Raw genomic sequence first — 26955 nt, forward strand, 5'->3', positions numbered from 1 at the left:
AAAAACAGCTGGAGGGCCGAGTTTGCCTATGCCTGCTCTAGTGCATGACTCTATCCACTTCCATGCACTTACTTAGGCCCCATCTGCACTTCACATTTAAATCAGTATCGTACCACTTTAAGCAGTCTTGGCTTCTCCAAAAGAATCCTGGCAAATTTAGCTTGTTAAGGATGCTGATAACACCCTTTAGGTGTTTGGAGACTCCATTCTCTTCACAGAGTTACAATTCCCAGAGTTCCTCAGAAAGAGGGAATGACTCCACATTTTTTTGTGTCATCTGCCATTCTCTCTACCTTGCCTCCCAAGTGCCCTGGAAAGATGTTGGGTCTGGGGCATTCAAAATGGTGGGCTAGACTGCCAACACAGTTACTGTTGCTGCTGAAACACGGGGGGGCGGGGGCAGGAGAGAAAATGAGTTCAGCTGCTAATGGTGAGTCCATTCTCTCCAAACTTGGAGAATTTCTCTGCCCCTGACTCTTGGAGAAATTCAGTGAAATTGTTCCTCCAGTTACTCTGCCCAGAAATTGGGTGGAAAATTTCTAGAGCCCATTTGTATAAGACACTACTCTGAATATTGCTGAAGGCTCCTCAGTTCTGCATTTCTGGTCAACAAAAGGCCCTGCTAGAGTGTGTACAGAGCAAGCAAGTACGTGCAGGTAACAATAAAGGTAGTATTTTGCCCAAAGACCACAGTCATCATAATTATAGTCATACAAATCACCATGTTGAAAGAAAAATCACACATTTTTCAGATGCCACTGGTAAACTTTCCCGCTGTGAATTAGACTCAATCTTAAGTATGTGGAAAACTTCTGTAATTTGGACCACAGCTGCAAAGGAAAGATTGGAATTAGTGCAACTTTGTTTTCATCACAGAATTTTCTTAAATCTTCGTTGCTTTATCAAAAGAATGTTGGGCAGTGGCAATGTTCTGCCTTACAACAGTCCTATTATTCAGTTGTGGGGAATAAGGAGGAGGGGGGAACCCTAAATGAATAGAATGATTACCTTTAATTACCACTTGCTAACTCAGCTATGTAAAATAAGTATTTCTTTATTAAAACGAATGCTTTTGAAAAGCACATCAAGTGCATCAATGTGAATTGTCCTGCCAATGGACTCCAATATTAATCTTAGCACAGCAGCACTGCTGAGAACAGAGGTCTCTCCAGAATTTCAATAGAAGTCCCTTGCCGGATCTAAATTGTGAGTCTGGCATGAAAAAAGATAGTTGCAGCATCTGTTGTCTTTTGCTGAACAATAGTAATAAAAGCTCATTCAGCTTTTGAGACTGGCTCCTTTCCATTAAAGGAATGAATAGCCCCCCCCTTTCTTTCCCCTTATAATTATATAAGAAAGGCATGAAAATGATTTACGGAAATATTAACAGATTATTTCCCCCCATGAGTTTTGCACTTCTAAAGCCAATCCTATATTTTGCTAGCAAATTCAAATAAAGGAACTATATCCTTTTGTACTGACAGTATGCAAATGTTGCAAATTAATTACATGCTGCCCATATCCAATTATACAAACCGACTGAAATACAGAGAAAAATATTCTCCATTCATTTTTGTGTGTGAATGTGTGTGTAAACAAACACACACTTATTATTTTTATTTTATTGATTTATTAAATTTGTATGCTGCCCTACATCCATAGATCTCAAGGCAGTTCACAACATAAAATTACAATATAAAAACACAAAATACCTAATAAAAATAAGAACAAACCAAACCAAAAATCCTCCCTCACACAATACATTTAAAAGGGCATCAGATAATTAGCCAAAGGCTTAGCTGAAGACAAACATTTTTGCCAGGTGCCTAAAGGGGTATAGTGAAGGGACCAGCCAACCCTTCCTGGGGAGAGCATTCCACAAACAGGGAGCCATTGCAGAAAAAGCCTGTTCTAATGTTGCTACCCTCTGGATGAAGCCCACAAAGAAGGACCTCAGAGGATGATCTCAGGGTCTAGGTAGGTTCATATGGAAAGCAGCCATTTTTCGTGCAAGCCATTCTGCTAGCACATCTGTTGTTGTTTAGTTGTTTAGTCGTGTCCGACTCTTCATGACCCCATGGACCAGAGCATGCCAGGCACCCATGTCTTCCACTGCCTCCCGCAGTTTGGTCAAACTCATGCTGGTAGCTTCGACAACACTGTCCAACCATCTCGTCCTCTGTTGTCTCCTTCTCCTTGTGCCCTCAATCTTTCCATAATTTTTTCCAAGGAGTCTCCTCTTCTCATGAGGTGGCCAAAGTATTGGAGCCTCAGCTTCAGGATCTGTCCTTCCAGTGAGCACTCAGGGCTGATTTCCTTCACATCTAGTACACTGCTAAGGGACTTTAGTGCTATATTGAATTCTTCCCTAGAGGTTTATAGCAGTGACTGGGTGGCTTTGTTGGTGGGTTTCAAGCATCAGCAGTGGTTTGGACTAGTTGACCTTGGAGACACCTTCCAGCTCTGATTCTATAAATAATATTCCTGGCCTCTTTCATGCACAGATGAATGCAAAAGCTTGCCAGTTCCAGGGTGCCATATTGCAGCTGCACCAGTTTCCTTTAATTCTGAATGGTTGTAAAACATGTGGTGCCTTCAACTTTGCCCATCTCCCCCCCATTTGTGTGTTTGTTGCAGAAGGACTCTGGATGCCTGGTATATTCGAGGGCATCTGTGACACACTGCATAGCTTGAGGGAAGTTTAGACACACATCCTCTGAAGTCAATTCCCAGCTTTCCCTGTTCACCCATGAAATTTTCATGAGTCCCAGCTTGCAGTTAATAATACAGAACCTTCTCACATGGTGATGAATTAGATAAAGATCAAAATGCACTTTCCAAATTTAAACTGCTATATAAAAACAACAACACTAATAATAGTAGTAGTAGTAGTAGTAGTAGTAGTAGTAGTAGTGAGTTCACATCAAGAAAATAGTTGCAGGTAATGCAGTAAATGTCTAGGTTTGCTTTCCAGGACAATGATATACTGGATAAGCACTATAGCTCAGTGGCAGAGCTCATGCTTCACATGCAGAAAGTCCCACTTTCAATACCTGGCATCTGCAGTTAAAAGCATCAGGGAGCAGGTGATGGGAAAGACCACTGCATGAGACCCCCATAAAGCAGATATGGGAACCTTTGGCCCTCCAGATGTTTCTGAACTACAAGTCCCCTCTTCCCAGGCTGTTGGCCATGCTTGCTGGAGCTGAAGGGATTGGTAGTTCAACATCTGGAGGACCAAAAGTTCCCAACTCCTACTGCAAAGCCCTAGACAGTAAGAGTGAAATTATAACAAAATTTACATACCGCTTGATTGTAAGGAAACCTCTAAGTGGTTTACAAAACAATGAAATGATCAGTTAAAAAGAAGTTTAAAAGAGGTACTTTAAAACATCATAGTAGTACTGAACCAAAGCATGTAAAATAAATAGTTCAGTTTTAGGGATCTTCTGATTCTATTAGTAACTAAAGCTTGAAACTCCTAGATGAGGATATCCTGCAGTATGATTCTAAGTGGATATTACGATATCTTCTTAGAGTTTTCAATAAATTCATTGAGAATACTTAAATATCACCGATTAGCAAACCTGATACCAACAAGCTGAGGAAATGGCAGTATAAAATCACACAGACCTGATACCATGCAGTTAACTTGTCTCTAAAGCTCCCATTTATCTTCCTCGTGCTGCTTCTTTACTCAAGAACACAAAAGGTGAGACATGTAGCTTTACAATTACCCCCTGTTCTCTCACCAGATTTCACCAGATTGAACTCCCACAAATGTACCATGGCTACAGTTTTCTGTTTTGCGGACTAAACAACAAGGGGTACACTCATACAATAAACCTGACTTGCAGGAGCCTTATGCTGTAAGTAGTATGTGTTGGGCATCCTGGCAAGAGATCACAATGGCTAAAGCAGGATCGGATAGCTCATTGATCAGTGATCACCATATAGGAGATGACTGATGACTGCACAATATTTGCATGAATATTTGGTCTGCACAATATTTGCATGAAGGTAATCAATGTCACAATTTGCCTTCAGTTTAGATGAAACATGGAAAGGACTGCCTTTTAGGCTTTCACTGTTTGTGACCTATCAAGCCAAATAGAGGACACTAGCTATTGGTGGTAGCCTGTCCTCCAGATGTTAAGTACTTAAAAACAGCCATACTGGATCAGACCAAAAACCTATCTAGTCCAGCATCCTCTTCTTATAGTGGTCACCCAGATGCCTACAAGAAGGCTGTAATCAGGATATGAGGGCAATATCCTTCGCCTCGCTGTTGTTGCCCCACTCAATCAGTACTCAGATGCATATTGCCTCTGATCCTGGAGGTAATGTATAGCCGTAATGACTAGTGGCCACTAATAATCCTTATCTTCCAGGAATTTGTCTAATACAGCATTGTGACAAGGAGAATTCTACCATTAATAATATTTTCCACTAGTTTCCCTAGAACATGTGTTAAGCTAACTGTCATATAATTTCTGGGATCTCATTTGAATCCCTTATTTAAAAATGGTGTTACATTCACCCCTTTCCAGTACTTAGATACGGAAGTTGATATTACAGATGAGTTGCATTTTTTAAATCATCAGTTTTGTGCTTGAGCTCTTGGGTGGGTGTCATCAGGACCTGGTGATTTATTCATTTTTGATTTGTCAGTAAGGCCTACAGCTTTGTCCCTTGCCACAACCATTTGCGTCAGTTTCTCTTTTCCTGAGAAAGTTAGTGCCAGTACAAAGATCCGCCCTGCATCTTCCTCTGTGAAGACATCTGTAAATAATTCATTCACTTTCTCTGCAATCTCCCTTTTCTCCTTCAGCAAAGTCAGGACTACTTTGTTGTCCAAAGGTCCAACCTCCGCAGGGCTGCTACAAGACATTCTGCTACCTGAGATTGACCCAGCCACCTCCATCCCTTCTCTGCTGCCTCCACCCCACCTTTTCCTCCTTCCTCCCTTCCTCTGCTGCCTCCTTTCAACCTGCTTGCCTACTCAATGTTCTTCTCTAACTTTGCCTGCTCTCCGCTTCTCCGTTTGCTCAGCTGGCTGCAGAGACATGTTAATGAAACTCACTCCTGGTCTCAGTCTGATGAAGAGCTCACTGAATGAGGCAAAGAGTGCCTGTGCTGCCACAGCTTTAAAAGTGCAGCTTAAATATATAATTTAAAAATTCTTTAAGCTTCAAAATGCAAGGAAATGCTAAACTCTGTTTTAAAGCTGTGCATTTTAACACTCTGCAAATCAGTGGTGGCATAAGCACTTGACGGATAACCTCACCCACAATGCCTTGCTCTGAGAAAGAACCTCTTCCTCAGAGCAAGGCCAGGAGCCCCTGCACAGTGACAGTCTGCGGAAGCGGTTGGATGGGTAAGTAGGCATGGAGGTGGAAGAAGCAAAGAAAGAGTGGCAGACAGCAGTGGCAGCCACTGGCTAGTAGTGGCAGTGGGTGGGTGACCAGTTAATTGTGATGGGGGATGGCCAGGCCTATAGGCAGTGAGTTGGTGGGAGAGGTCACAATCTGTCATTTCTCACTATCCATTGCCTGAGGATCACCTCATAGAAGGACCAGCCCTGCCCAACTGCCTGCCCAGCCTTTTTTCTGCATCTCACGTATTTAAATATTGTTATCCGACTTGTGTGTTGTTTTTTTTAAAAAAAGTTCCTCCTTTAGTAGACTCCTCTTACCTAAGTGCCAGAATGTTTAAATTCACATGAGAGTTCAGATTAGAGAGCCTGCTACAGTGGTACCTTGGGTTAAGTACTTAATTCGTTCCAGAGGTCCATTCTTAACCTGAAACTGTTCTTAACCTGAAGCACCGCTTTAGCTAATGGGGCCTCCTGCTGCTGCCGCACCACTGGAGCACAATTTCTGTTCTCATCCTGAAGCAAAGTTCTTAACCTGAGGTACTATTTCTGGGTTAGCGGAGTCTGTAACCTGAAGCGTATGCAACCTGAAGTGTATGTAACCCGAGGTACCACTGTAATTAGTCCGGATGGCTAAGACCCATTCTTGTAATGAGGGAAGGTTTCCACACAATAAAAAGTGTTTGGATGCAGCAAAGCTTTTATTGGCAAGTATGCAATGGGCTACACAGTGTTTTGAGTGCTAATGGTTCTCCATCAGAAGATTACTGATTTCAGGCATTTCCTTTCATAGTTTCCAAGAGTAATGAAAGAGTTTGCAAGACACATATCTTATGTAGCTCTTACTGTAGATCACGAAAGGAGACTATTGAAATAAACCCTGTTATATTTTTATAAAATAACTTACCCGTATTACCCTGTTTCGCTTTCTCTCATTTGAAAGCATAGTTGCTGTCACTCTTTGATGCCTGGCCTACAAATATTTCTGAAAGTGAAGGCAGAATTGATTAAAGTTTATTCATACAAACACTTTTGTCTTCACACAATAAATGGGCAAATTCCATCCACAATAAATTTTCTGCTTGTTAAGGGCAGAACAGCTCCTAAAATATGAACAATCCATATTTTTTTTTAAAAAAACCATGAATGTATAACAGCACTGTTCAGGGAGATTTAGAATTTCCAAGCCTTTATTTGCAATTCCTACTCCTTTAAAATTGAGAGATTGTCTAAGATAATAATACTAAAGGAAACCATAGTTACTGCAGAAAAGGATTTTTATTGTTGACTTTGTAATTCCTGAACCCTTCAAAACACATATTGTCTTATGGCCACATTGATAATGGTTACAAACACACTTTGTGAAAGCTGGACATTTTAAAAGAAGTGTGTCAGCAGCAGAATCACATTCCAAGGGCTACTGTCTTGCCTTGGTGTGGTCCAGTAGCTGCTAGTGCTCATTGTGACTGTTGCAGCAGAAAGCTAGGGGCCCAGACAGGAAGTGGAACCAGAGCCAATGATAGACAGTGTCAACTAATTTTAGATTTGCCCCCATCTTATTTATTTATTGCATTTATATACCTTCTTTTTCTCCCACTCCTCATTTAATCTCCACTACAATGCTTTGAGTTCTATAAGGGCAACACTGAGACTTCAGACGAAGAAGCTAACAGGCAGTGCCACCTCCTGAATTGGATGGGTGGTACTGGTTGAGGGCAGATTGAAGTTGATGGGACAGTGCCCTATTTGCTGTAATGGATCAGCTGCCACTGGCCTGGTCCATTGTCCGTGAGCTAGAGCCAAAGAGGTTGCTGATTTTACTTCCATAGAACTCATGTAAAAACTGTGATTCAGTTTCATTGATAAACAAATCATGAACCTCTTGCCCCACAAATGTTGCTGGACTACAGCTCCCATCATCCTTGACCATTGGCCTTGGCTGGCTGGGCCTGTTAGGCATTCAAGTATAACAACATCTGGAGAGCCACAACTTCCCCAGCTCTGCTCCTATACAGAATCATAATTCTAGGGTTCAGGATCATGACAACTGAGAACCATGATGGTTAAATAATTCTGAAACAGGCATAAGATTATAGTGCAAACAGACACAGGCCCAGATGAAGTTACAGTTGTGTTTTCAGCTTAAGGTTCACCATATAAAGATTCCTGTGGAGTCCTGTCAAATAAAGAAGGCATTTTATACATGACGCATTTGAACCCAGACTGTAATACTTATTAACTTGCTTATGACTACAGTCTCCAACTCTCCAGTTGTAGTAAATTGCAATTCTCTGAAGTTGGGGTGGGGTGGGGGAAGTAAGTCTTTAAGAAGTGGTGCCCAGAAAAATACTATAGGTAGTCAGGGGGCATGCCAAATCAGTTTCAGTTATCCATGTGTTTTATTAAGAACAGGAGTAGCACAACCAATTGTTAGTTTTGAAGCACTACAATCTTTCTACAGAATTCTTTCCTTATGCTTATGTTCCAAATAAGAATCTATAACTCTCATTGTGGTTTTGAAGAACCTCCAATCCACTCCGCAAGTTCTTTCTTAAACACTTAAGTTTGACAAGCCCTCTTCCCCTTTTCTAACAGTTCACTGTGTAGCAACTCAAACCTATACAACTTGTGACCCACTAAGCAGAATGTAACATTCCAGCCATGCATGGTGGTCCACCAGAGCCTTGATAAATCTCCTGGCTTTTACTCTCTGACTAGCTGAATGGATGAGCTGAAACATGTGGATGAGCATAGCTGGATCCAGTTCTCAAAATGTCCCATTTTTTGGGGGGAAACCTACTAATTTTACATGAGCACCCTGTTTTGTGTGGGATAAGCCAGCCTCATATAACTAATGTGCTTAACTCTATTTACTCCATGAAGGGGTTAAGACCATAGAGTAAACTGTTCTCCCTGGCTTAGCTAGGTCACATTGGGAGGGTTCCCAAATTCTTTATTCTCGCTCTTTATTCTTGCTCCAAGCCCAGACTGTGTGGCTTTAGCAAGCCATCTTTGTGTTTCTGTGCAAATAATTTAGAAACATTTACCAATTTTGCTATTGTATGGAAAAGTACATGAATTTGTAAGTAAACTGTTTTTAACTTACCAAATGTATGGTCTCTTTCTGTGCTAAGGGGAAGTTGGGAGCTTTGGAAGAAACTTAGAAGGGGATATTTTCTGTTCTGACTTGCTCAAAACTTCTGCTCACAGAAGTCCCTCAAGTCTTGCTTTTCTCTCTGAATCTCTTCTCCTCAGAATCTCCTCAGACAAAAACTTTCAGACCCTAAGGGCCAAAAATGTCATAAGTAAATAAATAAAATAGAAGCTCTAATTGCATATACATCATTGGTCCCATTTTACAGAAAAGGAACACTAGCGATGCCAAGAACAGCTAGCAAACTTAACAGCACAGTGGAAGAAAGCACTTTTTGATTTTTAAATGTTGTTCATCCTGATGTAATTTGTCAATGAATTAAGGACCTACCTCACAATTTGTTCTGAAGAAAAAATGGGCAGGTGGAGAACCATGTATGCCCCCTTGAAGGAAGATGGGATGTGAGTGTAATAATGAAAAAGGTTGTTATACACTGAGGTTGATTTTGTTTTATTTTTATCTTAAATCGGTTGTTTTTCTTGTTTAACTTCCTTACTTTTGAAATTTGCTTTGTGGCCTTAATATATATATTTAAGCTAAAGGATAACAATGATGAATTCATTAAAACAAACATTTCTGTATGGCAACACAAAATGTTTTGACGTCTACTAAGTAGAAAGAAACCTTTTGCTGCTTTGGCATCTCCCCCACCCGCCTACCTCAAGCGGACTTTGCTTTTCTGGCCATATTCTGAGACATCAAATGTTTGTTACAGCATGTCTAGACATGTGTCTTCCCAATAACAATTTGAATGGTGTGGGTCAAATGGTACACACAGGATCTTATTTATCAGGAGATGGAGTGTGGGAAACGAGGTATCTATCCTTCAATGTCTCTTCCTCCCTCTGGCTAATGATACCACTGATTGGTGAGGGAATAATATTTTCTTCAAGTAATTTCAGCAGAAATCTTTTGGACATGTAGTAGCATGTGGAAATGCCACTATTGTTTACTTATTTATTTCGTTTCTTGGCGAGCATTGCGTTTCATTAGGTACCCCCTGACACTCACTGCCTATTCAGCAGACATACTTTCAGAATCTTTTCTTTCCGGAATCTTTCTTTTCTTTTCTTTGTGTAAAGGGTATGTACCGGCTTTGTGGAATCCCTGTAGCAAGTTGTAAATGATGTATGAACTGAAAAATCTTTGCCTTGTACACAGTAGGAATACAGAAAGTGCTGTGCAGTCACTGCTGTGCTATGCTTTTTTCTATATATACAGACACACAGGATTCATCTCATATTCATTCTGACAAGTCCTTCAAGTCCAGATGTCTTTGGATGGGATGGATGGCTTGTGTGTAAATTTAGCATTGTCCTGTTCTTCCATATTATATATGAAAGGTCACTTGCAGGAATCTCAAAAATCAGGCCAGGTAAGCTACTTCTTCATTACATATTATGTGCTCTAGGCTTATTTTCTTTCAATACCAGCTACTGAGACCACATTTTTATTTTGCATTCCCATTATTTTTATGTCCTTCCTAGTGTTCAGCTGAAATTTCTTGTAAGGATTTTTTTTCTGAGAAAATTTCTGAGGTTTCCCCTTTTCTCATCTCCCTTCGAAAAAGAAGGCCATATTTTTTTCCTGAATATTCTACACTTAAAAAAAGAAAAGAAGAAGTATGATTGCTGACATTTTATTAAACAATGCCCTGAAATGCTTGGTCTGGGGAATTGTGGATGCAAATTGGTGGCCAGGCTGCCAGCATAGTTTTTGCCACTGCCACTTAACATCAGCATTGCAGCAGCAAAGCCAAACAAAATTACTTGGGGGGGGGGGGGGGAGAAAGAAAGAAAAAGAAAGAAAGAAAGAAAGAAAGAAAGAAAGAAAGAAAGAAAGAAAGAAAGAAACTATTTTACCGCCTTTGCTAATTGTGACAACTACCCATGAAAAAAAACTTGGAGAATTTCTCTGATCCTTGGAGAAGTACATTGAAATGTTTTTCTCCAATTTCTCTGCCCACAAATGGGGTACTGAGATGACATTGAACGGCTCTAGGCAAAACACACAGCTGTCTTGCCACAATAAACCAGATACTCTGAAAGGTGCAACCTTTTTTCTTTCTTTTTTAGTTTAATCTCAGTCTGTGCAATTGGGTAGTGATTAAGAACTAGAAACAGCCCACATGCTAGGTGGCAGGAGGGGTGACTGTCTAGGACCAATTAAATTTTCACTCGAATGTTCATCAAACAAGCTATTGTTTTCACTCAGCTAAAAGAGGCCTTGAGAAGGTGCACCACCTTACTGTACTTTTTCTGCATATTTTTCTTCATCCTGTGACCAATGTGTGGCTGCTGCCTAGGGCTATTTGCAGATCTACCATTCAGTTTTCATTTTTTTTATATACACATCTGATGAATATCTGCTCCACGAAATTATTGCTCCAGATAGATCATCAATGGACTAACTTGGACTACTTTGTGCTGTGCAGAAGCTCCTTTGCTGCAAATAAGAAGCGCACACAGTCTTTGACCAGTACTATGGCGACTTCTCTCTCAGGACCTATCTGCATTATAAGGCCATTTTAAGGCTCTGCTGAAGAATTCTGGGAAGCATGCTGAGAGTTGATAGGAGACTCCTAGTCCCCTTTCAGAGCTGTAATTCCCAGGTTTTCCTGGAAAGAGGGATTGACTGTTAAACCACTCTTGAGAGCTATAGCTCTGTGAGGGGAATAGGGGGCTCCTAATAACTCTTTGCACCCTTAAGAAGCTATAGTTCCTAGGATTCTTTGGAGGAGGCCATAACTATTTGAAGTGCCACGACACCACTTTAAATGTGCAGTGCAGATGGGGCCCCAATTAAGCTTACTTGCAAAGGCATTTCCATACTAGTAGTTCCCTCCAGTGCAACCTATTTCAGAAAGATTACTTAAGGGGGAAAACCTCAAGAACAGCACAGTGAGGACTGAGTATGCTCAGTGGGCATTAAATACTTACTGATCATTGAGGGAGATAAATGGAAAGGTGCATCCTGGGAAGGGCATGGCTGCCTGGCCGGAGAATTCCTTCAAAATTTGCTGAGGATCCTACTTGTAAATGATGGATTGAAAAGGGATAACAAAACAGACCTCTGTATTGTCCAATTCCAGTATGAAGATCACATATCCCCAAGATTCACATCATGGATATGGTTTACGAAAAAGCAGAAGACTCAGGAGTCAAGCCATTTGTTTATCTAGCCAGTATTGTATGCTCTGACTGGCAACAGCTCTCCAGGGTCTCAGGAAAGTCTTCTCCCATCACCTGCTGCTTTTAGCTGGAGACACCAGGGACTGAATCGTTGAACTTCTGCGTGTGCTTTACCTCTGAGCAGAAGTAACAAGTCTATCACTATTGGCTGAATACTAACTAGCTTTTCAATTTGGTTTAAGGAAAGCAGATAGCCACAGTTTCACAAGTGACTGAGAGGCCTCCTGGAACCAATACAGAAATATTCCCCTTGCCTGTCTCCAGGGAAGTGGCAATGTGCAATTTATATCCCCACAAGGCATATTCAGTCTTCTTCATATTCTAAGGTAGGGTTTCCCAAACTTGGGTCTCCAGCTGCTTTTGGACAACAATTCCCACCATCGCTTGCCAGCAGGGGTGATGAGAACTGTAGTCCAAAAATAGCTAGAGACCCAAGTTTGGAAAACCCTGCTGTAAGGTGTATCAAAAGAGGTTTGTTGAGGTTTCCTTGAAAGAAAGTCTGCTCACACTGCGGTGGAGACTGTATGCCTACACAGTACCCTTGGCACTTTATTACACAACGTGATTGGAGTCTTCCTCCTTCCCTAAAAACACGATCAATGTGAAAAAACAAACACAATTTACTCTGTCACAGAGCACATTAGGCTACAGTGGTTGGTGCTGTAAAATAATTCCATGTGCCAGCCTTCAGTGATTACTTGCAGATATTTACTTTTAGCGCATGGCATATAGAACATTAAAAGCGTTTTGAAAATCCCACAGTTTTTCAACTTCTGAAGGATTATTAACTTCAAAGTCGGAAGAAATGTCGGCCTTCTATGTTTGGAAATGCCAGCAGCCTTTGCATATCCCCACCACAGTACCAAGCAACCCCCAGCAGAGAGGAGCGATTACTGCCTCGGTGGCGAGAGGATGGCTTTTGATCTCCTAACATATTGGAAATTACTTAAAGGTAAGCCATCTGCTAGCTGAGGAACAAAAATAGATTACATCACACCCTGCTAGAAAGATTGTGTTAAATCCTGTATATCAAGGCTTTTAATAATTCTATATTAAGTCAGCTAATAGGATTAGGGACACATTTTCCTTAGGCATTTTTCACCAACTATTAAAAAAAAAAAAACCTCACCCACCCACACCCACCCCACTTTTGGTGATGATCTGTAAAATTCAAGAGTGTTTCACTGTGAATGAAAATAATTCTTTCAAGAATGAAACGCTTCTTTAGATCCCAATTGGTCTCCAAAAGGCACTTACCGTAGGAGAGCATTTTCTGGATGGATCCTGGGGAGTGAGAAGAGCAAAGTTCCCATTATTATTATGCTAGCATGAACCATTGATGATGGCAGGCTGCACTGACTTAGTGCAACTGTGAAAGCACTGAGCAGGCTATTTGAATCCATGCATTTGAGGGAATGACAACAGTGTTTTTATTCTATTGTGCCCCTGCACCGGCAAACAAAACTAAATTGCTTCAAGGCAGCCCAGTTCATAGCTGCATAAACAATATTTCACATCCCTGCTCCCATACTCTCAAATTTTGCCAATAATCCTGGGTTTCTGCCATTTATATAAGACCTTCAGGAGACCACTGCACAGTAAACAGTTTGGAATACTGGTGTCACTGGTAAAAGGGGGGGGACAAGCATCCACAGTACTTCCATAGCCAACTGTGAAGGTTGTTGGTGGTTCAAAGGGCCGGGGAAAATAGTGGCTTTTGTCTTTTGTCCCAAGAGCCATAAGCACAAGGAAACTCAAGGAAGAGGACTTTCCTTTCCCCTCCTCTTTCTACTGCTCCTTGTGTGCACCAAAAAGTCTGTCTGACATTATGAGATGATGCATGGTGTGGACAGGGGCACTGGGTTATCAGGGGAGGGCAAATTGACCAAAATCAGACAGACACCCCTTTGCTGAGCAGGGCTTATGCACCTGCAAGGTGCCCTCACCTGATTTTGGTTAATTTCTCTTTCCTTCAGCAACCTCTCATTGCTTCATGCCACACTGTTCAGAAGCTCTTCAGGGGACAGAATTGGCTTTAATGGGAGAGAGGAGGAAGGTATTGGAAGCCTTCTTTGGTGAGTATCCTTCTACTTGTGGTTCTCAAGACTTGTCCACTGACTGACCACTGTACACAAGAGGCCCTTTGATATGATCTAGCAAGGCTCTTCTGATTATCTTGTCTCAATTCCCGAAGGGCATGTATGAGATGGAGGTAGATAATTTAACAAGCATGTTTTTTAGTAAGTGTCTGTTCTATCCTAACATCTCTTCAGATGTGCTCCAAACTCTTACTTAGAATGAAATCATCTAACTATTTCAGTCATAATGGATCAAACAAATACCTTCAGTGTGTTTGGGAAAACAACCGGGTTGTTCTAGAGTTTATCACGCCAGTATTCTTGCAGACACCACAAAATACCAACAAAGGAACCTTTACCCCCTCTATTAGTGCTGTATGTGTTTCATAGTTCCAAGACAGATATCTGTTAGATTTGCTCTTATCCCGATTGCTAGTTTAGAGTGATTCTTTTTCACCCACGCTTGAGACAAAACAGCATACAAAGCTCCCAAGCTCCCATGACTTTTGACCTCACAGGTCTTTGTTCAAGCAACTCATCTTCACACAATGCCCCCCAAGCATGCATAGGACACTAGGAGCAGTGTACCAGAAATCCATGGCAGCCCTGAGTCACAGTGCCACAAGCTAAGATGATGTGACATGTATTTCCATATCAAAACAGCAGAAACCTTTCTTTCCCCTCTTCACCGATGCATAACATCCCAAAAGGGAAGAACGGCCTTCAGCTAACACAGATCAATTTTCTTTCAGCTTCAATCACCATTTAATTACTGTTGACTTCTTTAACCTTCCCCCCCACTTCCTTTATAGATTAGCTTCCTTTATATTCTAATGCCATTTACTTTTTCCTGTAACTTAATCAAACTTGAAATGATATGATAAAAAAACCCATATTTCCCTTCTTTCTTCCTGTTCTTTGTGTTCAAGTTACTTCAAAATGCAGATTATTTCTTGGAGGAGAAAAATATTTTTTAATGAACCACCTTTTAACTTTATCAACCTACAGTATCTACACATCATTTCCTTTAACTGAGTAATTGCTTAGATGACTTGATGGTCGGGTGGATGAAAGTGCTAGAATTTCACCTTTGGGCTTTCTGGCTGAAATAGTAGTGTTACCAAAGTGCTTTCTCTCTCTGTGTGTGGTGAATTATCATAACCCACCTCAGTCTTCAATAAACAACACATGTTTCATTGCCTGATTAAATTTTTCCAAATTGGTATCTGTCCTGTAGACAAGACTTTATGTTAAAGAGCAAAAACATATATGTAGATTTGTTATATGTGCACACACACACACATATCAACTTGGTAGGGATAGCAGTTAATAAAATGATACCGCCCCCCCAAAAAAGTGTTGCAAGCACCACAAAGCTAATATGAAGAGACCTTTTGGAGATTTCAGTTCTGAAAGAGAAAGATGTGATGTGTTACAGCTTTAACAGTATGGAAAATTATTTTTATTAGTAAATGTATTTATATCCTTCCTTTCTCCCAAATTGGGAGGAGTTACTGAGCTGAATGAGTGTTGGCCTGTTGGGGTACTAATGAGCTATCAATCTACTGAGCTATCAAACAAAAAGAAAAACTGTCTTACACATTTGATGTGTAATCGTGAAGTAGCTGTTCAAAATCTAGGCCAAGACTGATCAAGGGCTCTTATGATATAATCATGGAATGTCAACACTTGTGGTATGTTAGAGCTAAATGTTGGCATGATCAGCTTCATGACCAGCATCGCTGCGCAAATGCCACACCCCTTCAGTGGGCCACTATTAACTTCAAGCCTTTGGACATCTTCCCTTTGCTATTTCTGCGCGTTAACCTGCTCCCTCCAAGCATGCAAGCAAATGACTAGTGAGCAAATGGAGTAGCATTCATTATCTGCCTGACTCTCTCCCTGTAGGCCAGAGTCAGCTAACTTGTGGCCCTCCAGTTAACCTATGGCCCTCTGGGCCAAATAATCACAACCACCTAGCACAGGTGTCACTAATATTGGCCCTCAAATGTTGACGCCAACGCCCATCCTCCCTGAGCATTGGTCATGCTACCTAATGGCAATAGGTGTCCAAAAGCATTGGGTGGACGGCGTGACAATGACACAGGTTTCCCATCCCTGTCATATAGTCTTGTCTCAGAGCAAGACTCTGTTGTATTCTTCTTTGTGACTTTGTATAGGATCAAGGTACCAATTATCAGGCTGAAGTACTTATTGTTATATGTTATATTAGCATTTTACCCATCTGGGAAAGATACTTTGAAATGTACTGTGAGCTTTTATGTCACAGAACTGTTGGAGAGCTCCAAAAATATTTTACCAGGCAAGTCCGACTACAGAGCTCAGTTCTGTAGACTGGCTTATCCTGCAGGGTCTCATGCTATAACTTGCCCACTTGAAGAAGATGGAATGCAACCATACTTTGGGAAGTGAGTCAGAACTAGCTGGCTGACTCTGCCCCACTTACCTGTCCCCTAGTTTTCTCAGGATGTTCCTGCAGGCTTCTGTACTACTTAGCCCAGAAGTTCATCAGTTAAGACAGTAAAAGCACATTATTAAAATGCAATTAATCAAAAGTCCAAATAACAATTTCCCTCATATCACTCAAATACGAATATAACTTCAGAAAAATAAAACCAGAAGGAGTCTGCTTTATTTTTGCTTAGTATATTGATAGAATAATGTTAGTAATATTTATACCAGGGTTACTTAACCCTTTGGGGCCTGTAGCTTCGTTTGGAAATTTGATAAGTTTTGTGGGCAGCATCACAAAACTGCTGCCGTGGGAGCCTAGCTAGTAATAAAGGATAAATAATTTGCCCCAAGGAAGTGAGTAAAAGACAGAGGTTGGACCTGAGCCCCTAATGCCAAATATTTGCCCTCACAATGTACAACAAAATACCCATTTCACAGATAAAATAGAGAACGCAAACTGATGAAGTTCATGCCCAAGATGGTTACATTCACCAACCCATTGCTCACTTTCCACTGCTTTCCCCAATTTCCTGGGTATTGGTGGAGTTTTCCTCTCTTTTCCTCATTTTCCATCCAGGTGGCTGCAGATTCCTCTTTCTCCAGTTTTTGCCTTCTGCTGCTCACCTCTGGACCAAAGTGGGGCCCAGAGGCATTCTGGGGAATTACAGAAGATAGGTTGCTGGAGGCAAACTCTTCACTTTAAACTAATCTCTACTCAGTAAAAAAAACATTAAAAATACCGTAATTTAAAGAAAAACTGATAGGGGCCAAGGGCCTTGTGGGTTCATGAGAGGTGACTGGATTATGTGGTGTTCATGGGAACTGTGTTGGTGACTTATTTATATGAATGTACAAAGCTGTCTTATAGACCAGGGGTCAGCAAACTTACCACGCCTCGGGCTGATGTCTCCAGCGCCGATCGCACAGCAGGCTGGAGGACGGGGGAGCGCGTGCCCATACGCGTGCGCACACACTATTTCCGGGTCGGAGGAGCACTGGAAATAGCTTGTGCGCATGTGCATGGGCCTCCTCTGACCTGGATGTGCACCGGAAATAATGCTTGTGCATGCGCAAATAACGCTTGTGCATGCGCACAAGCTATTTCCAGTGCTCCTCAGACCCGAAAGTAGGAAGCCGTGCAGCGCAGCGCTGGTAAGAGCAGGCGGTGGCAGCGGGCAGCGGGGGTTGCCATGGGCTGGATAAACAAGTCCGTCGGGCCTTATCCGGCCCGCAGGCCTTAGTTTGGGGACCCCTGTTATAGACTGTCAATCCACCTCAACAAGTAGATCCACCCAGCCAAATACTGCCTTGAATGGCAATTGCTCTCAAAGGCCTCATTTCCTGCCCTTAATACGTGACATCCTTTCCACCGTAGATGCCAAGGAATGAATCTCAGATGGTCAACATGCACAGCATGTGCTCTTTCACTAAACTAGGGCCTTCTCTGGTTACAATATTTACAGTATAGTGAAGTGAGGAGTTTATGTTTGACATTTACACTGTACACAGCTTAATTTAAACTGTGACGTTGACTATGCAGGGCCTCAGAAAAACTGTGTGTGTGTGTATACATGTATACCACCACCCATCATGCACTTTAAACTCTGTTCACTTTAGTTTTGTATTGGTAATATAATTTGTACGTCTGAGATACAGTGTGTTTCTGCTCATTACAAGAAATGGAGGTGATTTAGCCATGCATAGCACCTGTCAAGTCTCTACTAATTGAGCTGATTATCCATTAACAAAGCAATGGTAGACTGACTCTCTCTCTCTCTCTCTCACTCTCTCTCTCTCTCTCTCTCTCTCACACACACACACACACACTCAGAAAGGCTCAAGGGGTGGGTGGTGAAGAGAAAGAAAAAGAAAACCAAATGCCACCTGTTCTCATTAATTCAATAGCCAACATCAGCAGAGGCTTACTAATGAGAAGAGTAGAAAGTGCAATTATCTTGCCTCAAATGAAATGTCTCGTGAAAGAGAATAAGAGAGTAATGACTCGCTGGCTTATTTGATACATTCTGTGTTTGTGAAAAGTGACGTGCCTGTAAATGAGTACTGTGATGGACAAAGAACCCCCTCCCCCCAAAAAATCAGATTTTCATCTAGAAGTCAGTGTAATGACATGTGAATTTGTCAATATAACCCACTAGATGTAGACTTACGATAAGTTAACTTAAGGAAGTTCACAGAAGGAAAGTTTCCAGGCCCCTCATCCCCTTGAAACCCGCTACAACATGCCCCCAGCCAAGCCTCTCCAGATGTTTGGGGGACTTTCCTGACCAATGTAGAGAGAGCACAGCGGCTGCTGGAGGGCGGAAGAGAGAACAGGAAACTTCAATGAATTCTTAAGATAACTTATCTTAACACATAAGCATAGTTGTGCAAGTTTAATAAAATGCAAAAGAAAATCCTATCCTATCTGCCTTTAAAGTGTCCATAAAGTTAAAGATCTGTTCTTGCTTGCTTCCAAAGGAAGCATATATCTACAACTTTTATTAAGAGTACAAGAATAGTGCCACATATCAGTAAAGAATAAGACTCTTAATCTCTACGATTCTATAGTTTCTTAGGTACACTTCACCCAGGGTTTGTAGGGAAGGAAGCAATCTTTCAGATATTTGCGGCCAAAGTTGTTTAGGGCTTTAAACACTAATGTGAGCACCTTGAATTGGGTGTGGAAACAAACTAGCAACCAGTATAGCTGTTTTAGAACAGGTTTTGTGAGTTCTAAATAGAACCCTGGCCAGTTATTTGGTCTTTGCCTTTTGTAGCAATTGCATTTTGTCGCAATTGACGTCATATTCAGGAGCAGCCCCACATAAAAGCATGTTGCAATAATCCAATCTGGAAGTTACCAGTGCATAAAGTGCAGTGGCCAAGTTCTATGTCAAATGGGGGCTTTAGCTGTCTGGAGCGGGAACATACCAAAGCACACCTAAACATCCATTAATAGTGTTGGATTGCTCAGTAGTAAAGCCTGGGCTTCGCGTGCAAAAGATCTCTGGTTCACTCTCTTACATCTCCAGCTAGGGCTGGGAGACTCGTTTCTGCAACCCTGGAGTGGCACTGCCAGTCAGTGTTGGCAATACTGAGGTAAAAGATAGACCAGTGGTCTGGCAGCAGCTTATATTCCTATCCGTCCTGACACGTAAACTTTCTGAAAAACCATCACTATGGCACATAATATCTAGTTATGCTATCCCTGGAAAAGAGAGTTAGTGGCAGACTTGTGACATCCTGAACCTCACAATTTAATGAATGTGCTGCCATTCCATTTCTTAATATGCATAGAAGTGTAACATTTAAAGAACAACAGAGTGTGCTAGTTTTATAGAAAAAGATGTGCCAGAGCTCACCATGAACGCCTACCTCGTTCCCTTAGAATGGCAATGGTGCCCACCGAAGAGGTACCGGAACTGAGTTCCAGTGAGTTCCAGCTGAAAAAATCACTGAACAGAGATATTGAATATTTTACATATAAGATAGCCTGTACGAGAGCCCAGAATTGGATTCATCCGATTCTCCTGTGGTTCTTGTTAAACTACCATGGGGCTGGAAGAGGAAGGAGAAGGAGAAGGAGAAGGAGAAGGAGAAGGAGAAGGAGAAGGAGAAGGAGAAGGAGCAGCAGCAGCAGCAGCAGCAGCAGCAGCAGCAGCAGCAGCAGCAGCTCTGCCCTGGATTGATTGTAGAAATTCAGCTTTTAGTAGACATCCAACAAGAGAGAAACATGAGATCTGGTTTCACTGCAGTAAGAGAAGAAAGGCTAGTTTAGCTTCAGGTACTGATTTCACATACAGCATTGTGTTGATTAAGGACAACTGCAGTGTTCCACATTAAGCCCTGGCATGCCCTATTTTAAGAAGACCAGCATGATGCTCTTGATAATTTTAATTGTCTTTAGATGCTTTAAATTGTTATTAGTTGTTTTAAATATGTTTTTATTTTACTTTTAATAGTGTTATTTTACCACTTTGGTGTTTGCTGCCCTAGGCTCTTTTGGGAAGAAGGACGGAATAGAAATTTAATTAATAATAATTCTACTCTTGACAACTGGGAGGAAAAATATAAAAATTTGCTGCCTTCAATATCAGGCAAACTGAGTTCGCTTTTCTTGTTCTTTCTCAGGCATTTTAAATTATTCAGAGTTTTTCTCCCCCTCTTAAAGATTCACCCCTTGGTTGTTAATACGCAATGGGTGCTGCTGACTGTACAGTTCTGAACATGACAACATCTGGAAAATCCCAAGAATGCTGAGCCTGACTATATGCAGTTTATAGGGTTTCAGGAGTCTGCGTTGCTTCCTTTTGCTAGCATTTTACAATTAAGGAAAATAGTTTAGATGGGGAAAGAAGCTCCAGAGTTTTTTCTTCTTCTTGACCTATTTATGCCAAGATGACTCTTTAATCACTAAAACCTCCGTGTTATAGGGGGTCAGAGGCTTTGTGTGTATTAACACATGAAGTCATAAGACAGAACTGAATAATTCATTAATTGCTTTAATATGGCATGGTGCGGTTTTGTTTCTGCATTATACTTAATGAATTAAAACAGTGGGCTTGCATCATTTTATAAAACAAGGAGCAGGATATTAAGGGAGACCATCAACATTTTCAGTTTCCTTTCACTGACATTAAATGCAAGCTCTTACATCAGTGAATAATCAGTGCTTAGCTTAATGGCATGTTTCTGATGTCTGCCTAACATTGACATTAAATCATGTTGTAAAGTCTGGTAAGCTTGATCTTCTTCGCTCTAGAGTTATTTGTTGAACAATTTGTTGCTTTTTCCCCTGAATTTTACAGTACTCAATATCACAACATCTGGGAAACCCCAAAGCATAAATCATTTTTTTCTTCCATTTTATCTATGTTAAATGAGGGCAACGGTCTCCCCCCATCCAGTAGCTTTGAAAATTTTGGAGAAATAGTGCAATATGGTTGCATAAAAGGGCTTATTCAAGTTTTCCTTTGGTAGCTGAGATCACAAGCAGGCCAGTTCTCTGAGTAGTTGTACAAATTTACCTGTGTGACACCTGTACCTTAAAGGACTGGTTTCCTAGCTGAAGCATGCTGGGCATTTTGAAGTTGACCCAATAGGGGGTATCCAGAGGAGGGCTAATAGATTGACATGGATATTCTTTCATGGCCCAAACGTCCTGAACAACCAACCTGGAGGAACTGAGTATGTCATAATTTCCCACAGAATGGAAAAGTAATCCTGAAGGACAGCGCAGAAGCACCAAATGCTTTGCGCAGAGAAAGAATAAATCTTGCCGCCCCCTGAAGCACCAAACTTATCCACATGCTGTTCTAAGTGGCTAAGATGTTTACGTGGTACCTTCTCTATTTAATGCTTACATGAGGCCAAAAATGGATGCCAGAGTTTCTAAGCAATGGGAAATATAAATGGATTCCCACTGTGAAAGGAAGTGATAAAATTACATGAGGTATTTGCTACCCCAAAAATGAATCAGTAGGTTGGGTCTCATTAAGGCTCCCTGCAGTTGAGAAATAGAAAGTGCTATCAATGACTTCAATGAAAAGTTGTATATGTGTATAAAACCCTTACAGTTCACAAACAGCACAAGTCAACTACATATAATACATATCAGCTAAACACACATAATCTAAAAACCAACATATGCACAAGCAGTATGAAATAAAAAACAATAACAATAACGCCATATAAAAAAGAAAGAGGAAAATAAATTAGTGCAAAATCAGCACCAAAAATATATAGCTGTTAAAACATTAAAGATCTGAGGAAATATAAGGTCTTCACCTGGTGCCAATTGTACAGGAGAATGAAACGCCCATACAGTGGTACCTCGGGTTAAGTACTTAATTCGTTCCGGAGGTCTGTTCTTAACCTGAAACTGTTCTTAACCTGAAGCACCACTTTAGCTAATGGGGCCTCCTGCTGCTGCTGTGGCGCCGGAGCACGATTTCTGTTCTCATCCTGAAGCAAAGTTCTTAACCTGAAGCACTATTTCTGGGTTAGCGGAGTCTGTAACCTGAAGCGTATGTAACTTGAAGTGTATGTAACCCGAGGTACCACTGTATATAAATTGTATATTCTGTCATCCAACACAGAGCTAATGTGCTTAAACCAGTTATCATAGTGGGGAGGGATACCGCCCCGCTTGTTTTCAGATTAATCTACAACCATCACTTCTTTTCAGACATTGTAGAATCCCACTTCCTAAGGCTACTGGGCATCATTACTGTACTTCTTCCACTGTCCGATGCAAGATGCTTTTGTATACAAGGGGAACACAAGTGGGGTGGGGGGAGTTCTGTTGCACTCAGGTCCAGCTTGCAGATTCCCCATCAGCATCTGGTTGACCATTCTAAGATCAGGATGCTGAGCTAGACAGGCCCTTGGTCTGTTCCAACAGTGTTCTCCTCGTGTTCTTATTTATGTTCCTTTTTATCCCCGCTTTGAAACCACCCCACTTCCTTCAAAACCATCCTACTTCTTTTTCTCCTCCCACTTTGGGCACATGCTTACCCACTGAATTATAGCCCAGGCATGAAGAGTATTTTATTGCATGAACAAAACTTGTGGGGAGGGGAGAGAGTCAAAGCATTTTGCACACCACAGTATAGCTGTGTAAAAGATAGCCATAATCAACAAAGTGCTGTTTAGTGAAAAGCAAAGAGCTTAAACAAACAAACCATGATTTGCTAGAGTCAAATTACTGCCTCCTTGATTCTTTCCAGCAGCTGGGATTTCTCCAGCAGATCATCTTGATCAATAATCTGCCAGCATTAATCTCGACAAGGTTGAGATTGTGAGAACAAATGAGTCGGGTAAGAGAGACACAACCAATTTGTAGCAATGCCCAGTATAAATGTGCCAGACTTAATTATAAAATATTATCTGTAAAGAAGTTTTGGAGCAGAGCCCATTTGAGAAAATTGACAGTGTTTATTATCAGCCCTACAATTTCTGTTCTATAAATAAGAAGAATCAGAAACTGGATGCCCAGGACCAAATGTGGTTTCCTAAGGAGTACTCACCTCAGAGACAAGGGGCGCTTCCATTTTATGGGCTATTTTCAAGTGAAATTCAATCACCAGCAAATTCACATTGTGTAATAGAAGTTGATTTGGTGCTTTTGTGCAAAAAAACCTGCTTTCGCCCTTCACCACCTCAGATCCGACTTTTTACAATAAGGCAACTGCACTGTAATGCACAGTGCAATGTAAATGCGCTGGAAAGCGTGGGCAGCAATTGCTTAGCATATAACCTCCCTATAAATATTCTCCTCTTTCAAAAGCTTTCATTTGTGAAAGCTGGTTAATTTTTGAGATAGATAGTGTGTGGTGGGGGAAACTAGGCAGGGAAATATCTCAAAATCTGTGAAATGAACCACAGGTTAAAAGTAAAACAAAAAATGTGTGGGCTCATCAGCCTACAAAAATCCTGAAATTCATCAGACAATGCATACTAAATGCATGCAATATGCATGAAATATGACCTTGAGGATGTTTCCTCAACTGAAGAGAGCACTGAATAGAGGATTTCATCACGTTTAGAATACTAAATCATTCTGCCACATTGCTATGGTAATACATGTCTTTTTGGGCTCCCTGTACCATTCTCCTATCAACTTACATTTTTTCCTCATTTCTTAGATCTATGGTTCACCATCTCCATTGACTGCAACGAAACTGACTTCCATGTAATAACTTTAGTGCCAGGTTGCAGTTCTAAGAATGCTCCACTTCGAGGAAGATTTAGCTGAAACCTATGGGGCCCATTTCCAAGAAAGGGCACTTAGTGGTCTTGTGTACCTCAACATAACATTCTGTGCTCATCAGAACAGGGATGAGGTGAGGCAAGGCATCACTGGCAGGTGTCTATCCAACCCATAGTTCCCCCCTACTTTGCACTGCCCCATTCCTGCCCCAGTGAATGCAGTGCAGCTTCCCCCTCCCACTATGAACCACGGCTGGCAGGGATGAGGAAGCTGTAGTCCTGACCATTATCCATGCTGTCTGTGGCTGATGGAAGTTGGAGTTGAAACATCATCTTGAGAGTCACAGGTTTCCCATCCCTCTTGTAGCACATTGTTGATACTCAGAAAACAGATATCCTAAGCAGCCTTGATACTGGTAGTGTGGTTTACAAAAAACAGTTCTAATTTACCCTGGGATGTGGGGTTGAAATAAAAAAAAACCTTCCCAAGTCTTAACTCCTACTGCTGTTATATTTGCTGTAGTACTAGCAGTACAATTTTACAGTTAAACTGAAACTTTCAACAATCTCTCCCGATCTTAAGGAGAACCTCCCAAATCCAAAATCTATAAATACTGTTTTAAAACACATTTGCATATGGAGCACTAACAAGGTGTATTATCAAATTTGTGATTAGAGTTCTGTTTTAGAAAGAAAGGCAATTAATATGCTTTTTAGGAAAACATATTAATTCCTATGGATTTAATTCTATCTGCAGCTGACATTCTCTTTAATCAAAACACTGCACAAAATCAAAGGAAAAAGCCATGGATTAGAATTTCTTTTGGTCATGTTTTATCTCTCTTGCTCATTTAAAGAGCTAGTTTATTTAGCTCTCAATTTGAATACCACATGCCCATATTTTATAGACATAGATATAAGCATAATATACATGCATGGATGTACATATCTTTATATATGTATTTACACAAAGATCCATCACATTTTAAGAAAAGAAAAATATGCATCAGCCACCAGCTGTGACTAGAAATGTTTCTTTAGCTTTCTACATTTAATGAGGCATTACGTTAGCATCCTTCTTTATATATCTATCTATCTATATTAAGATCAGTAAGAGAATTATGTAAATAGAATAGCCAGGCCTGATGAAACAGCAATTAGATGTCTTTCTTAGCAGCTGTGGGCTTCAACTCATGATGACAGATGATTAGCCAGAAAATTCTATGCATATTTATTTAATGGAACATTTGGCGATTCAGTTAGGAAGATTTATCCAGAAGCCATTAAAATGTTAGAAAATGACAATTGCATAGTTTAATGTAACAACAACAAAATAGTACAAAACTACACACACACACACACACACACACACACACACACACACTTAAGCTATTTGGCTGTCCTTTTGGTAAGTTTGTATTGGTTCAATGATATACTTGGAACCTCATTGATTTTTGTTGTTTATTAGTCCTAAGGGGGGTGGGAATTCCAAAGCAGACATTCTTTTAGATTTTTAAGCTCTCATTATTTTCATACCTAATTTAGTTGCCCTTAAATCCCATTTATTTCAGTGGGACATAAGTGTAACTGACAGGTTGAATCCAACCTTTAAGCAGCCATCATGTATATTCCTATGTGAGAGTAGGTCCTGTTGAACCCAGTGGGCCTTCCTTCTGAATAGACATGCATAGGATCACACGGCTGAATTACAGCCTTTTGAGCATATCTATAACTAACCATATATAACTACAACTAACTGGAGTGTAATCCAGCTAAGATTAAGCACATTCCATTCTCATTTGTTTTAATGGCAGGTGCCTAATGTTCACCTGGCGAAACCTTGGTGCTTAACTTTATCAGTTAAACCCCATATTATACAAGATGTGATAAAGTAGAGAACAATTAGCCAATAATGAAAGAAGTGTCACCGTTAAGATTATTCAGACCAGGCTGCCTGATCTAACAACTTGCTGCAGGTGCAAAATACAGGTATGGAGCTCCCCTGGAGGTCATAAGAGCTGCTTCCTCCATAAAAATGGATGGGACTGTCCTTTTCTGCAAAACACCCATATGCACACTCAAGGGGTTGCTCTGAAAGCCTTAGAGCATATGGAACCTGCTGGACATGTTCAAAAGACTTTACTGAAGCTGAAAAGTGTGAAAATAGCAGCACTTGGAAATCTATGATGACTGGTGGGAGGGAAGGGGTAGAAATTTTGCTCTGCCAGGGTGCGCACAATCATGTTTTTCATGTGATGACTTGCATGTCTGAAGCCCCCCACCCCTCCCGATATATTCATTGGAGTCAGTTCACATATTCAGTTGCTGGTTGTCAAGTGGAAAGTTTATTATTATTACATTACAAATGATCTAGATGTGTTTGGTCTGCCACTGCATCTGACAATTAGTACCAGAGAGGGAAAGCTATGCACAAATATACTATGTATTGAATCTACCCCATGTGAAGGAATTGCTTCTCAGCTTTTAGAACTTGAGAGTTTAGAGGGATTTTAAAAATAAATAAATAAATAAATAAATTCTGTCCTTGAAATAATTATAAGAAGTTAGCCCTCCCTTTAAAAAATAAAACAAAGAATTAGCTGAATATACTAAGAGCAGTACCATAAAATTTTGAAAGGACAGGGATCAACTTATTGTTTGATAAAGCTAAAGCAAGAATAGTAATCAATCCCCTGGCAGTGAAAATTTTAAATTTAAAATAAGCTTCAACAAAGCCTTTGAACCTTCAAACACTTTATCCTTAAGAAATTAATGGGTCCCTGAAGAAGTCTTATTTCCCCTTTCTGTTTCTGTTATATGTACTTCAATTACATTAGCCAACAATGTAGCAAAATAACCAGTATAGCCCAGTTTCACAGAATGAATGAATAAATGGTGTTACACTTTTCTCGTCTGTTGTCTAGTAGTGTATGCGCAGAAATGCTGAACAACTGAGAAGAAACTCACTGCCTG

General features: G+C 40.8%; 1 long non-coding RNA gene across 1 annotated transcript; it reads right to left on the bottom strand.

The window, feature by feature from the left end:
- Positions 1 to 703: 703 nt before the first annotated feature.
- Positions 704 to 8773, bottom strand: LOC310745888. The gene is made up of 3 exons (XR_014540430.1): positions 8481 to 8773; positions 6282 to 6359; positions 704 to 830 (listed from the first exon to the last, which is right to left on the bottom strand). It is a non-coding gene; the product is annotated as an uncharacterized lncRNA (long non-coding RNA).
- Positions 8774 to 26955: the final 18182 nt, after the last annotated feature.

Source organism: Podarcis filfolensis (genome assembly GCF_964270895.1).
Source record: "Podarcis filfolensis genome assembly, chromosome: 12".
Lineage (NCBI taxonomy): Eukaryota > Metazoa > Chordata > Lepidosauria > Squamata > Lacertidae > Podarcis > Podarcis filfolensis.